The 12,738-nt window shown below is 37.1% G+C and overlaps 1 protein-coding gene across 7 annotated transcripts in view; it reads left to right on the top strand.

Annotated features, from left to right (window-relative positions):
- ANKS1B (ankyrin repeat and sterile alpha motif domain containing 1B) overlaps nucleotides 1–12,738 on the top strand; it is a 398,399-nt gene that overhangs the window by 138,975 nt on the left and 246,686 nt on the right. The window lies entirely within an intron of this gene.

Genomic DNA, 12,738 nt, shown 5'->3' with positions numbered 1-12,738 from the left:
TTTTGGATACACTTCTTTTAAGGTTATGTTGTGATTTTATCAGCATTTTTTCCATATTACTTTTTCAGGTTTCCTTTCTTTTCTCTGCATCTTCATTTGCATGAAGTTATAATGTTTCATATGTTTTTTATTTTACTTACCCATGCAATATTTCTTATGAACTTCCATATTGCTAATCCTGTTTGGGAAACAAGATGCATAATGTGTGGAATACTTGAGTGCTCCATATAATTCTTTAAAGAGTGCATCTCTTTAAAACCAAAACTTTAAAGTAAATACATGCTAGAACTTGAATCAGTAATATAGAGTTAATCAGCACAGAGGAGTTTATTTTAGAATTGTGGGATTATGGGTAAACCAGAATAAACCTTGGGATGATCTGTTTCTTTGTTTAAAAAGCCATGACATTAGGTGTGCCAAAGCTAGCTCGGACAACTCCATGCTGAATTGACTAATTGCAAAACTTTTTTAGGGTGAACCAAAAGAACTTCATCTACTAATTTTGGGTTCAAGTGCAGCCATCTGTTCCTTATTCCTAAGCTGGTCTCTGCAGCTGAGCCACTCTGATGCTATTGGATGCAGGCTTTGTACCATGAGTATGTCACTGGCACTTGTTTTACTTGAGGAGCAAGCTGATGGACATGATATTTTCCTAGGACTTGAATAGGCCAGGTTGTTTTGGTACCACACAAGTGACTGTGTCACAGTGTTGGAGGTGAATTTTCCTTTCAGTTCTTACTGGAGTGCACAGTTGAGAAGGTCTTGCAGAATTAAAGGTAATTGCTAGGTGCACTTATCGTTTCTGTCTAGGAGCCATTGGCTTCCTGTGGCTGATGGTGTCACTGTACAAAAATTGGATTGACAGGCTGGTGCAGACCATCCCCTTCTGACACCACCACAGCTCAGTTTCCACATGCTGGTTTAAATCTAGATTGCAGAGAGTCTAAAATTACAGTTTCTTCTATTTTTTATTTTTATAGTTGTTTCTCATTTTGCTTGTTTCTGTATTGTCTCTGTCCCTCCCACCCTACACCAGTCTATAGTACTGAAATGCCTCCTTCCTTCCAAGCTGTTTTTTATAGTAGGTGGCAAACAAACAGAAAGGTAATGAAATATTGTTGAAACAAGCTGTTATGTGATAGCTTGTTGAAAATAGCATTTAAAAAGCTGTTTCCATCATAATATTGCCAACAGATGGACCCAGAACACTTCATGGTGATGTTCTCCTGCTAGTTAACTCTGAATGGATTCAGCAGATTCTGGGGAGCTATTTTCAAATTTAAATTATTCCATTTACTGACTCACAGTGTTCTCATCATTCTGCAGAACAAAAGCTAGCTCTGTGATATATATATATGGTCAGAACTTTACCACATTTCCTAAAATGTCTCTCACATGGCCCTACACATGCATGCTCCCTGTACAGAAAACAACAGCAGAGAGACATAATGTACATTGTAAGACTATGTGCTAATACACGACAAGTTCAATATGCTGTGGCATTCATATCCCGTTATACTTCTCTTTTTTTTGTGTGTTTTATGCACATGTATCCCCCAGTATTCTTTATTTTATTTGTTTTTGCTTTTTATCTAATCACCTTCCCCTAAGACCTCAATTCAAGAATTTAGACAGAGAAGCTGTAGATGTTTGCAATATGCTGTTTGCTAAGCATTAGTGTTCATTCTGCCTGCATATTTAATTCCTTTATTCCATTCAATTACATGGCAAGCTCTTTGAAGGGTAGCACAATGGGATTCTATTCCTGACTGACCTCTCACCATTCATGTAAAACTAATGAATACTGTTACACAATGTATGCAAAATAATTAATTTTCTTTTGGCTGCCAGGGCCTCTTTGCATTTTTCTAGCAAAATAAATTGACTTTTAAGAGATCTAAACCAAGGATCATATAGATTTCCAAAACAGCTGTCACTTCTTTCCCTTTTTCATGGGAAAGTTCCAGCAAAGGCTGAATGGGAAACCCTTCAGCAGCCATAGGCAGGCTTTGGCAGCTTGGATGGAACTGCCAGGGAAGTCTGGCCTTTCAACACATATTTTTATTTGTAGCCTTACTTACCTTTCCTGAAGGGTGGTTCATATACTGGTTTACCAGCAGTGAGGAGAAACACTGTGTTTCTATGCAACCAGGACAAGAGGATACAGTCTTAAGGTGCACAGGGGAAGTTTAGGCTAGATGTAAGGGGGAATTTCTTCACGGAAAGGGTGATTACACACTGAAGTGGATCACACCTAGTGGAATGATCATCCCTGGTGGTGTTTATGTTCAGTGCCACAATGCCACTCACCTCTACTACCTTCAGTCCTGAGGCTGGCATACTTAACAGTATCCCAAGGATGTGTGCTCTTCTATCTGTGCACCTTAGTTATGGCTTGTACCTGTGATCTAGTATTTTGCAAATAAATTCATTCTTTTCAAATTTTCCCATGGTCAATCTCTGAAAGAATAGTTTTTTGAAAAGTTGCATATATGCAGAAAAGAAGTAAACAGAATTTAGCTCAGGTCTGGAAATACTTGATTTTTTTTTTGTTGTTGTTGTTTTTGGTTTGTTTTTGGGGTTGGTTTTTTGGTGGTTTTTTTGGTTTTTTTTTTGTTTTGTTCTGAATGTCCAGATGAGACTTCCTAAGTTTTTAACTCTTGAATTGCTAGTTAATGGAAACTTTGAAAAAGTAATACACTTTCAAATTAAGGACATATGCTGCTGTGTGTATTCACAGCACATGGGATCCAAAATAAGATGGAGAAGGAGAACAAGTAGGTAAGTCTCCAAGCTTTACTTAGTTACATTAGTGCGTAGAGTAAAATATTACTTACCTTGTCAGACTGTAATTTTAGAAAGTGATAGTAAAATGGAGCTTGTTCTGTCACAGTTCCTGTAGCTCTCAGTCTGGATGAAGCCTGAACAAAACTGAACTGCTTGTGATGCTTCATGTATTTTTTGTATTAGCTACTCAATTTAATAAGTTTCTCTTTATTTATTTGTTGAGCTCCATTTGAAAAATATACTATATCCATAGAGGGAGAAAGAGCATCTTTTTCCCTGTAAGAGTGTTTTTTTTTGCTAGTGTTGTTTACCTGTGGGTCTTGGGCCAATTCTCATAAAACTGAATTCTAACTTCTCACCTTTAAATTTAGTTATTAAATGTAGTCCAGCATTTGCATGTTGTCTTCTTGTCTTTTTAAGATATGTTTCAAATTGCTTAATGTAGGTATAGCTTTTGATATCAAAATGTGGATTATTAAAAATTATTAAAATTATTTTAAAGTTACTTTGATTTTATCTATCATGAATTAGTATTTTCCCTATTTTATGTGAATAACCCAATTTCCTAAAAGTGTTGTTTCAATGCTATTAAGAGAGTTTCTGGTAGGAGGACAAAGGAACAAAGAATTTCAGTGTTTCTGACATGATGAAATTTCATAATCTTGTTCTTTCTGATTTTATTGCTAAGATCTGCAATAATCTATTCATCATAATATCTTTTTTTTTCCTTATCAATATGGATGTGCTGTCTTTACAGAAATCAAAATTTTCCCCCATTTACCTTTTTTTAACCTCTGTAAACAAAGTTGCAATTTGATCTATGGCTCCTTATTCACCTGGCTAAGACATCTATGAATATAGTAGCAGCTAATATTTTAAACATTATCAGGCAAAATAAATTGTCTCCTTTCCCTGCAGATACTAACAGAATCCTGCAGGACACGTGTAGCCTCTGATAGACCTATCCCACTTGTTTGGGCTACCAGGTGTATGACTGTTTTTGAATGCACAGTGTGCCTGTCAAACCTGTGTATATGTGGTTTATCAAGGCATAGGGAAAGTCAAGGACCAAGACATTGTCCCTGTGTCAGCCTGGACATGAATGGACAGACCATCTGTAGGAGATGTGTGCTCCAGAGCCTCCCTAGCTGACTTAAAAAGTGATAATAATTTACATTAAATGAAACTGTTTATAATTCTTTTTGCTGGTAGGTGCAGGAATTACTTTGAACACAAACAAACAATCAAACAAAAATTGTCTTAGTGGAAACTCTGGAAAGTCACAGTTCCAGAAAATAAATTTTCAGAGCTAATGGTTCCATAAACAGGATTTTCAAGAGGATTAGTGTAACTGTTTCCCCATGTTGAAACAATGCAATTATTTCTGCCTGATTCTTTCCCCTCCACTGGCACCATGCTGTGGTTTCCTTAGCTGTTCACAAATGAAATGCACGCCTGGTCGCAGTTGGCTTGAGTTGGCACATCCCTTTCTCTGCCAGCGTAGTGAAATCCCTGCTGGAGGTTGCTGCACCAGTACACAACACCATGAGAACTCCGTGTTGCATCTACTGATCTTGTTTTGCAACACACACACAGAAAATCTGTTTTGTTCCATTTTACCACAAAAAGGAGGGCTGGAGAACACTGTTATGCAATAAATTCTCTCCACTCTCTGAATGAGAGCACAGGACAGCAGGGGTGCAAAGACCTTCTTTGTCCTATGAGCTGCTTTCTGTGCTTAGCTCCACTTATAACATGCTCAGCTAGGCAGGGAATAACCAGGAAAATCACTGTGAAGAAGGAATGTGCAGGCACACGGTGCTTCCTGTTCAAGTGCACACTTCTGCTGCTGCTGTGTTTTGGTGCTGACTTTGTGCTGTGTCTGGGCTTAGCACAAGGGGCAGATGGGACTTAAAAAAACCCAAAATTTTGCTGGAAATTATGTTTTTGTCAGGGAGCATATCCAAGGTAAAAGCCACTCCTGTGTGTGTGCTTTTTATGAAGTTCTGGGAGGTGCTGAGCATTCCTCAAACCCTCTAAAATGAAAACGTATTCTACAGTCTGCACATGGGTAGATTTAGTGCTCATCCCTTGTGTCCCTGGTCTGGAGATTCTCCCCAGCTGTCATAGTGTTTCCAATGTTATGTGTATCTCTTAGGGCTGCAGGCACATTAAGGTGGTTGTCAGCAGTCAATGACCTTGATTCTATGTAAATATATTTTAGATTATTCTCTCTGTAACAGGGAATGTCTATACAAATCTACTGCACACAGTTTGATGTCTTCTCATTCTAATGATGTTGAATAAAAATAAAGCTCCTAAATAGCCCTCGAAAAAAAGGAAGCAAAGCAGAGTAAGAGGTGTACTGTCAATGCCATTAAGATGTGGTTAGCAATTTATCTATGCATGACTGAAAATAGGATGGTCATTATGAAATTATTTTATTCTGGAATATTGAGTACCAAATACAAAAAAAGGTTATGGTTTGAATTGTCTCAGAGGCCTGATTCCTACACACCCCTCTCCCCCAGCACACAACTGCCCACATCCACCTATTTTACCACAGCATTCATGGGCAGATGTGTAACAGCTCCAAAGGAGAATATTTGGAAAAATAATTCCTTGGAGCATAATGGATACTCTGTGACTACTTAGTAACAACATTAAACAAAATATTATTTAAGAGATGCACTATAAGCGATCTCCTTTGACAAGTAACTATAAAACATAATTCTATTTCTATATTTTAATTAGGTCTAATAAGAAAATATAAACACATCTACCCAGTACATGGTACTAATGAAAACAGCAAACAGTGCTTGTAAGTGCATTTAATTGCAGTTCAACAGGATACTAAAACACAAATATAAATTAAAGCAGAATAACACTCTATTGTGAAGAGTGTTAAGTTTTAAAATGTCACTTGTACATGCATATATCTTTCTTTGTTGAAGCTGGTTTCTTACCTGGAGAGATTTTCTAGGTAGTGTTTCCTGATTCAGTATAAATACAAATCATGCAGAAATATAAAACATTTTTCCTATATGAACATGTAACAGACAGGTGAGACACTATTTTTAAAAGTAGCTCAGATACTGAAAGGAAAATCTATGGCATTAAAATGATCTTTAGCTCTGCAGAGTTGTCATCTACACTGTTGAATTATGGACACAGTCCCGTGTATAATTTTTGTAGTGTACAATTTTCTTTCTCCAAACATATCCACTGACAGGCCTGATTTGTGATTTGAAAAGACCAAGCACCATTCCTGGTAGATAATTCTGCCTTGAAGACCCTTCTCTGACACCTAATGAAGTTTAATTGTAGGGGTGTGAACAAATCTGCTCCAGTTGCCCTGCCCCAGTACATAAAACGCTTGGAAACAGTAATGCGTTCAGAATTTGGAAGATTAAAGCCTTGCATATTGGGCCTTAATGGATTTCTTACATTATTTTCTTAGCATTTTCATTTGTTTCTGTTAGTATAGAGGAGTTTTGAGCACCTTAGTTATGCAGTAACCCTTTATCATCATCTGGTAGTACATTTTCACACATCCATGCTGTCTGTAGTGTGCAGCTTAAAAAAAGTAGCCATCACTCTGGCCCCTCAAAAATTATGATATAAAAATATCATGATACAAGCAATTTTCATGATCTGCAGGTGAAAAGGGGGAGGTTACTAGCAGCTGGAAGCTGAGCTTTTTCGAAGAAAATGGTCTTACATCCATTTTCCAACTGTTTCAGTGAAAATAACAGTATTTTAATTTTTGAAAGATAGAAAATTTTTATCTGAGGAATGAGATATTCCTCTTATTTATCAAATTTATCTCTTGCTATTTGGACCTCATTTCAAGCAATGTTTTCCCAGGATAGGTATAATAGTATATCTTCAAAATCTGGTCACATCTATCGAGGAGGGAAACCGCTCCAAAGGTGTTGCTGTTTTTGGCCTTCAGGATTGCAGCTCCTCAGAACCCACAGCTGCAATATGGTTGCAACTAAAATAAAAGGATAAGGCAAGGAAAATAGAAACTGGAGGGAGATCAAGTTTTTCTCTAATTTGTTTCCTGTGCGATTTGTCATCTGAAATAAGACCACAGGTAGAAAGGGCAGCAACCCTCTGACCTTTAATTACATACTCCAGTGGGGGGCAGTCAGGGCAGAGCTAGGATAATGGGCATGGAGAAGAGCAGAAAGCTGTGTCTGTCTGGACCCCAGAGTCACACAGCACAGCTTCCTAACCACAGGCTACACTAAAGAGCGGAGTCTGTGTCATGAGTATGGTACTGACAGGGAAGTGGTCCAAGTATTCTGAGGGTCTTTCTCTAAATTAATAATCAATCAAATAGAAATTGCTCGGACTTTGAGGCTATCATGTCATTAAAATCAATTTGGTTTCAGAATTCATTATATTTTTAGTATCATAAAAGATCTACAGCTAAAAAACAGTGAAAGCATTTTTCTTTAATTTTTTTTTTTAAGTCTCATGGTTCTGCAAGCTGCCTGTTGTGTCTGCTTGGGATATATTAGGTGCCAGCCTCTGTGTATTTTTTGCTTTCTGCTCTTAATTAAAATATTGACAAGTAAAATCAAGAATGTCAAGATGCTGAAACTGCCTATATTTTATTTTTAATTGTTGTCAGACTATAAGATAAAGTTTTGTGAAATGAAAAAAGAGAAAATTATATTACTGTGTTAAAAAGAAAATATATCTTCAACATGGTATTTTGAAGCTTGACAGAATAATTGATTCTGTAGCATAGTAATAATTCAGTACACTGAATTAGTCTTGCACTTCTAGGTGACATAGATAAATCAAATGCAGAATCATTGTAATCTCCAGTTTTCCCAATTTCAAGGCTACTTGATCACCTTAGCTCAGATCCTATAAATTAATTCTTGACAGCAGCATTGACTGATGAGAATGTATCAAAACTGATGATTTCTGCAAATCAGATTTGAGACAGGAGAAAGCAAAGAAGCCTGTCCTGTCCTGTATTTTACTGACAAAATTTTGAATGTTTTGGGCTTTTATGTACATGAGCAAAAGGGACAAAGCTAGAAACAGTGATGGTATGCTGGAATGATGAGGCAAAAGACAGAAACCATAAAAGTCATGTGAAAGTTCTATTTGGAAGGGAGGACAGAGGTTGAAATTGAATGCATTCAAGGACAATGAGCTGGATGTAAGGACTGCAAAGTTAGTGTGAGATGGGACCATGAGGGAGTTTGTTTGAGAGACCTTGATGACAAAACCACAGAGAAAACAGAAAAGCAAATTTTGGAACAAATAAAACTGGAATCAACTGGATACTGTGCAGGTCTTTTTAGAGTAACATAAGTAGCTTTGGAAGGAATGTAACAATAGGTAGGAGAAAACAAAAGAAGAGAGGTGCCCAGAGAAGTTGCAAAACCCTGGGAGTGTTCAGGGTCAGATTGGATGGGGGTCTGAGCAACTGGGTCTAGCTGAAGATGTCCCAGCTTATTCCAGAGGGTTTGGATCTAATGATCTTTAGAAATTCCTATCAACTCAAACCATTGTATGATTCTATGAAAGGGAAAATGAGTGTATAGAATGAGATTTTAGAAGGAATCTGGAGAAAGGAAAATTTCTGAAGGAGTGAGTTGATCAGAGAATTGAAAGAGTTGAATCATCTGGGCAGGTATCAAAATGAGGGATTTAAGTGGCCTCATAAGTACATTTACATAGTGCTAAATATGTGAGATGAGCCTGGGGGAAGGGGCTGCAGCCTCTTGCTTTCTTTGGTAAGTCTGTGTTTTATGAGCTAACTAGAATATGAAAATGTAGATGCAGTTGTCTCTCCTATCATACATTTTCTGCATGATATATTGCAACTGAAGCCAGTTTAGGGCAGCTGGAATTTGTCAGGTTTTGCCATGTGCAGAACTTCATTAGGCTCATTGCTTCTCAGTGTTTTAACAAACCACGTATCTGTCCCTTGGGAAAGATCTATACCCTTGCTCAGCATCTGTAAAATGGAGCAACTAGCTCTGCCATAGTAGTGAGTGTTGAGAGAATTATTTTTTTTAAGACTATGATAGTGCTATGTATAGAAACCCCAAAGGTAAAAGAAGGTGAAGTCAGAAGCTTGTATTGCAGAGTATACTTCAAAGCTGAAGAAATATTTTGGTCTTAAATTGAGGAAGGAGTTTTGCCCTACTGCCTCTGGTAAATGTTTTAAGAAATATTTTAGTGATCCCTTGCCTGCTCATAGTGTTACATGCCAATCATGGTAGCATTACAGAATTTGCATGCAAGTTCCATTAATGGAGGAGTTAAGTCCTTGCTTGACTTTTTAATAAAAATGCAATTCAGTGTGTGTATTTTGATGCTTTCCTGTTTTTGCAGTTTCAAAGGGGTATCTTTCATTGATATATGTTCACTACAGACTGAACATGAAAATATTTTTATTATACCTGATTTAACAGTTACTTAAATCTTATTATTGCAGTATCTTTAAAGATTTGTACTGACATTTTTTTCTTATGCATTGAAAAGATTTATTCACATTATTTATTAGCCTGATTTGATATGCTATTTTAGGATGGTGTGCGGTTTTCTAAGTTGGTATTATGACAATTGAAATAGTATTTGTGAAGAAATACCTTAAAAGTAAATATTGGTCATGAAATAGATTGACACATAACAAGTAGATAAACATATGAATGTAATGAATAAAAATCTACTTAAGGACAAATCTGCTATGTAGTATATGCAATGTAGTGTGCTTATTGGGGTGAAGTGAAGCCATAAGTATGCCAGAATTTCACAAAGGTTGTCTAAGACCCTTGACCCTAAGATCAATGTCCAGACCTTTGGAGTAGTAAAAGGAAGGCATGTAATGACAAAGCTGGCTTTGAAGAATGAAGGAAGGATTATCCCTTTGGGACAGAGTTTTGTGTTTGTGTTTCAAAAGTCTTAAAACTTGACCCCTAACTGAGTTTTGGTGTTCAATATAGTAAATAATCTTAGGATTTTTCAGAAACTATCTCAAGAGTTCCTGGTAAATGTAGTTAAACAGGGCTTTGGCAGGTGCAATCAGCAAACCAAGGTTACTTCCAGTAAGACTGGAAATTGACATCAAATTCTAAGAAAAGATTCCTATAGCTTGTCTAAATGTGAGTTGGATGGGAGATTAAATCTGGGACTGGAACACCTCTGCTTTCATTTCTGTATATAAGAATCTCTGTCTGATTTAGAGACCTAATCTCCCATCATGCTCAGGACAGAAGCAGGATTCAATTCAGTTATCTAAAAATAGGAATCTAATGTCATTTGAGGTGCTATAGAGGTGTATTTGAAATGCACATGGAGAGACTGTCAAGTATTTTACAGGGCATATATGGGGGAGACCTGCACTCTTCTGAATGGCAGCTGGAGGCCAGGTGGGATGCCCTAAGGAATCTGCAGTGATGGTAGATACCTGCATTAAGGCAAGGGAATCAATACCAAGGGGACTGGAGTGAGGGTGACTGAGCTGTTCTCTGAACTGTTGATGGTGTTGACTAGATTGTGATTTTATTGACTAGATCTCAACTGACTGATCTGGGAACTTAAATACCTAGGGTACATGTAAATACCTATGCTGTAAATTTGATTGATGAAATTGGAAATGGAATTTAATCCTAACTGTAGAAAAAACCTTGATTAATTTCTACTGGGTTTTTTGTTATTTTGTTTTTTGTGCAAATAGCATTTTAGAGAGATAAAGACAGATAGACTCAGCAGAAACTGGTTTACTAAGCATCTCAAATCATGTATTAATGAACAACTAGTGTATTTTAACACCATAACATTTTACAGGACACAGCAAAAGTACAAAAAATTCCTCTAGTTCCTCTAGTTTCTTAGTTAGCTACAAAGGCTTAGATGCTGGATTTCTGACTAATTATGTAGAAAAATGATTGGTACATGTTGATGGATGGACCTTGTTAACTCCAAATATATTGCAGCAGTGTTATGCTGTACAGTACTAGAGGCTGAGAGAGGTTCTCTGCAGAAGCCTTAGATTGGAAAGGCATATTAAACTGAGATATGGTTCTCTGAATCAGTAATAATGATGCCCAAGTCCAGAATAAGGTAGTGAAACCACCTTGGTATTGACCACTAATGGTGTTTCAGATGCTGCTATTCTGCCTCTAAGAAAGGGGCACACAGACAGAACAGTGGCTGGAGGGCTGACGAGACAAAGGCCAGGGCAGTTGCCTTTGGCGCTGCTTTGTGAGACAAAGATGGACCATTCCAGCTGCCCATTTAGGCAGGAACTGTCTCAGCTTAAAAATAACCATATACCTTACCTCATGTTAAGTGTCCCCTTTTCAGCACAGGAGTTCAAGTCCTGCAAATCTGCAAAGACACCATTACTTGGGAAGGGGCCAGAAACTTCTAAATGACCAGAGATCATTTTCAGTTTTAGAAATAATTAGGTCATTCATTAATCTGTTGTCTAGCAAAAATGTGCCATTTAGATTTAGTTAATACAGATAAATGTTTTTGGTCTGATCTGAGAATTATTTTGGCTCAGATCCCCAACAATGACTTCCAATCACACTGTTTAATGTTGGAGTCTATCCCTGTTCATTTAACTCTTCCATTAAATAACTAGACCTAGGAGTCAGTCTTTCAAAGCAGAAACTGGTTTTAATTATTAAAGAAAGTTCACTTAGTAGACCATAGATGAGTTCCAGATGATTACCAAGATTTCCCTTTTTTCTCAGTTTTTACATGACACAGTTAATTCACGTGATGCCTAACACAACTTGAATAAATAACCAACATTATACAGACCTAATTCTATTGAATTTTTCTGTCTGACATTCCAATATGAAGGGTGAATTTTTAGTGAAAACAGCCTGGTTTGGTATTTATAACACAAGTGTTGCAGGACATGTAACCTAAAAATTAAATTGATTGAAAACTAATTTGAAAATTACTCCACTGGGATAGATTGATAGACTCAACAGGTAGTTTTAAGTAAGGGATAGTGAATAACTTGTGGTCCAAGGAGGATCTTATTGCTCCCAAAGGTAATAATTAGCTCTTGACACTAGTAAGGAACAAATATTCTGATGTGCTAAGCCTGACATACTAGAACAAGAAGAGGTGGAGAATCTTTTACTTTCTTTTTCTTATTTTTGTCTGGGTTTGGTTATCCAAGGCAGAATTTCCTGAGATGGTGTTCTCTATTGTGAAATGCATAGACAGCTATAAATGTGGATGCAGGCCCCCCTCTGTTTTGGAGATGTTTAATGTTTCAGGTCATTGATCTTGAAACAGGAAGGAGCGTGGTGGAGTTAGAGTATTGTGGGTTTAGAACCAAATGAGTGCTGCAGCAGCCTATTTAGCATGGCATTGCAAGCCAGCAGTGGTCTGTGGCTTAAAAGCCGTGATATTGACCACTTACTTTATGCCTGCACTAGTACATAGTGCAGTGAAATGGGAACAAGTCCATGTAGTGAAAAAGTTGTTGCTGACCTGATGAACTCATTATATAGATTTAATTTCTACATCTGATGGTGTAGATCCACCCAAAATAAATTAGTTTCTCATGCTTTAAAACTGCTCTGCAATCCAAAGCACAACCATTAAATGGACCCTTGAGGTTTCCTTTGAAAGTAAATATTTAAAGTAGTACCAAGTTGTTTAATTGTTCCATGAAAACTCACGCACAAAGTTTGATTTTCATGTATGTTTTTTAAGCTGACACTTTTCCCTTAAGCTTCCAGACATTTCAGTCATTGAATATTTGAGGCATATTCATAAATGGAATAAACAGCAGAGGGTGGCTTTCGAGTGATGGGCACTTGGTATTATTTAGTAAACTTCATTATACAGGCATCAGCAGTCTAATTGTTTTGCAAGATGTACCCAGCAATGCAGCTGGTGAAGAGCTCCCTTTCTTATCAAAAGATGATTGAAATTATTATATGC

Source organism: Lonchura striata, chromosome 1A (assembly GCF_050655825.1).
Source record: "Lonchura striata isolate lonStrDom1 chromosome 1A, ASM5065582v1, whole genome shotgun sequence".
Taxonomy (NCBI): Eukaryota; Metazoa; Chordata; class Aves; order Passeriformes; family Estrildidae; genus Lonchura; species Lonchura striata.
This window is presented reverse-complemented; position numbering and strand designations above follow the sequence as displayed.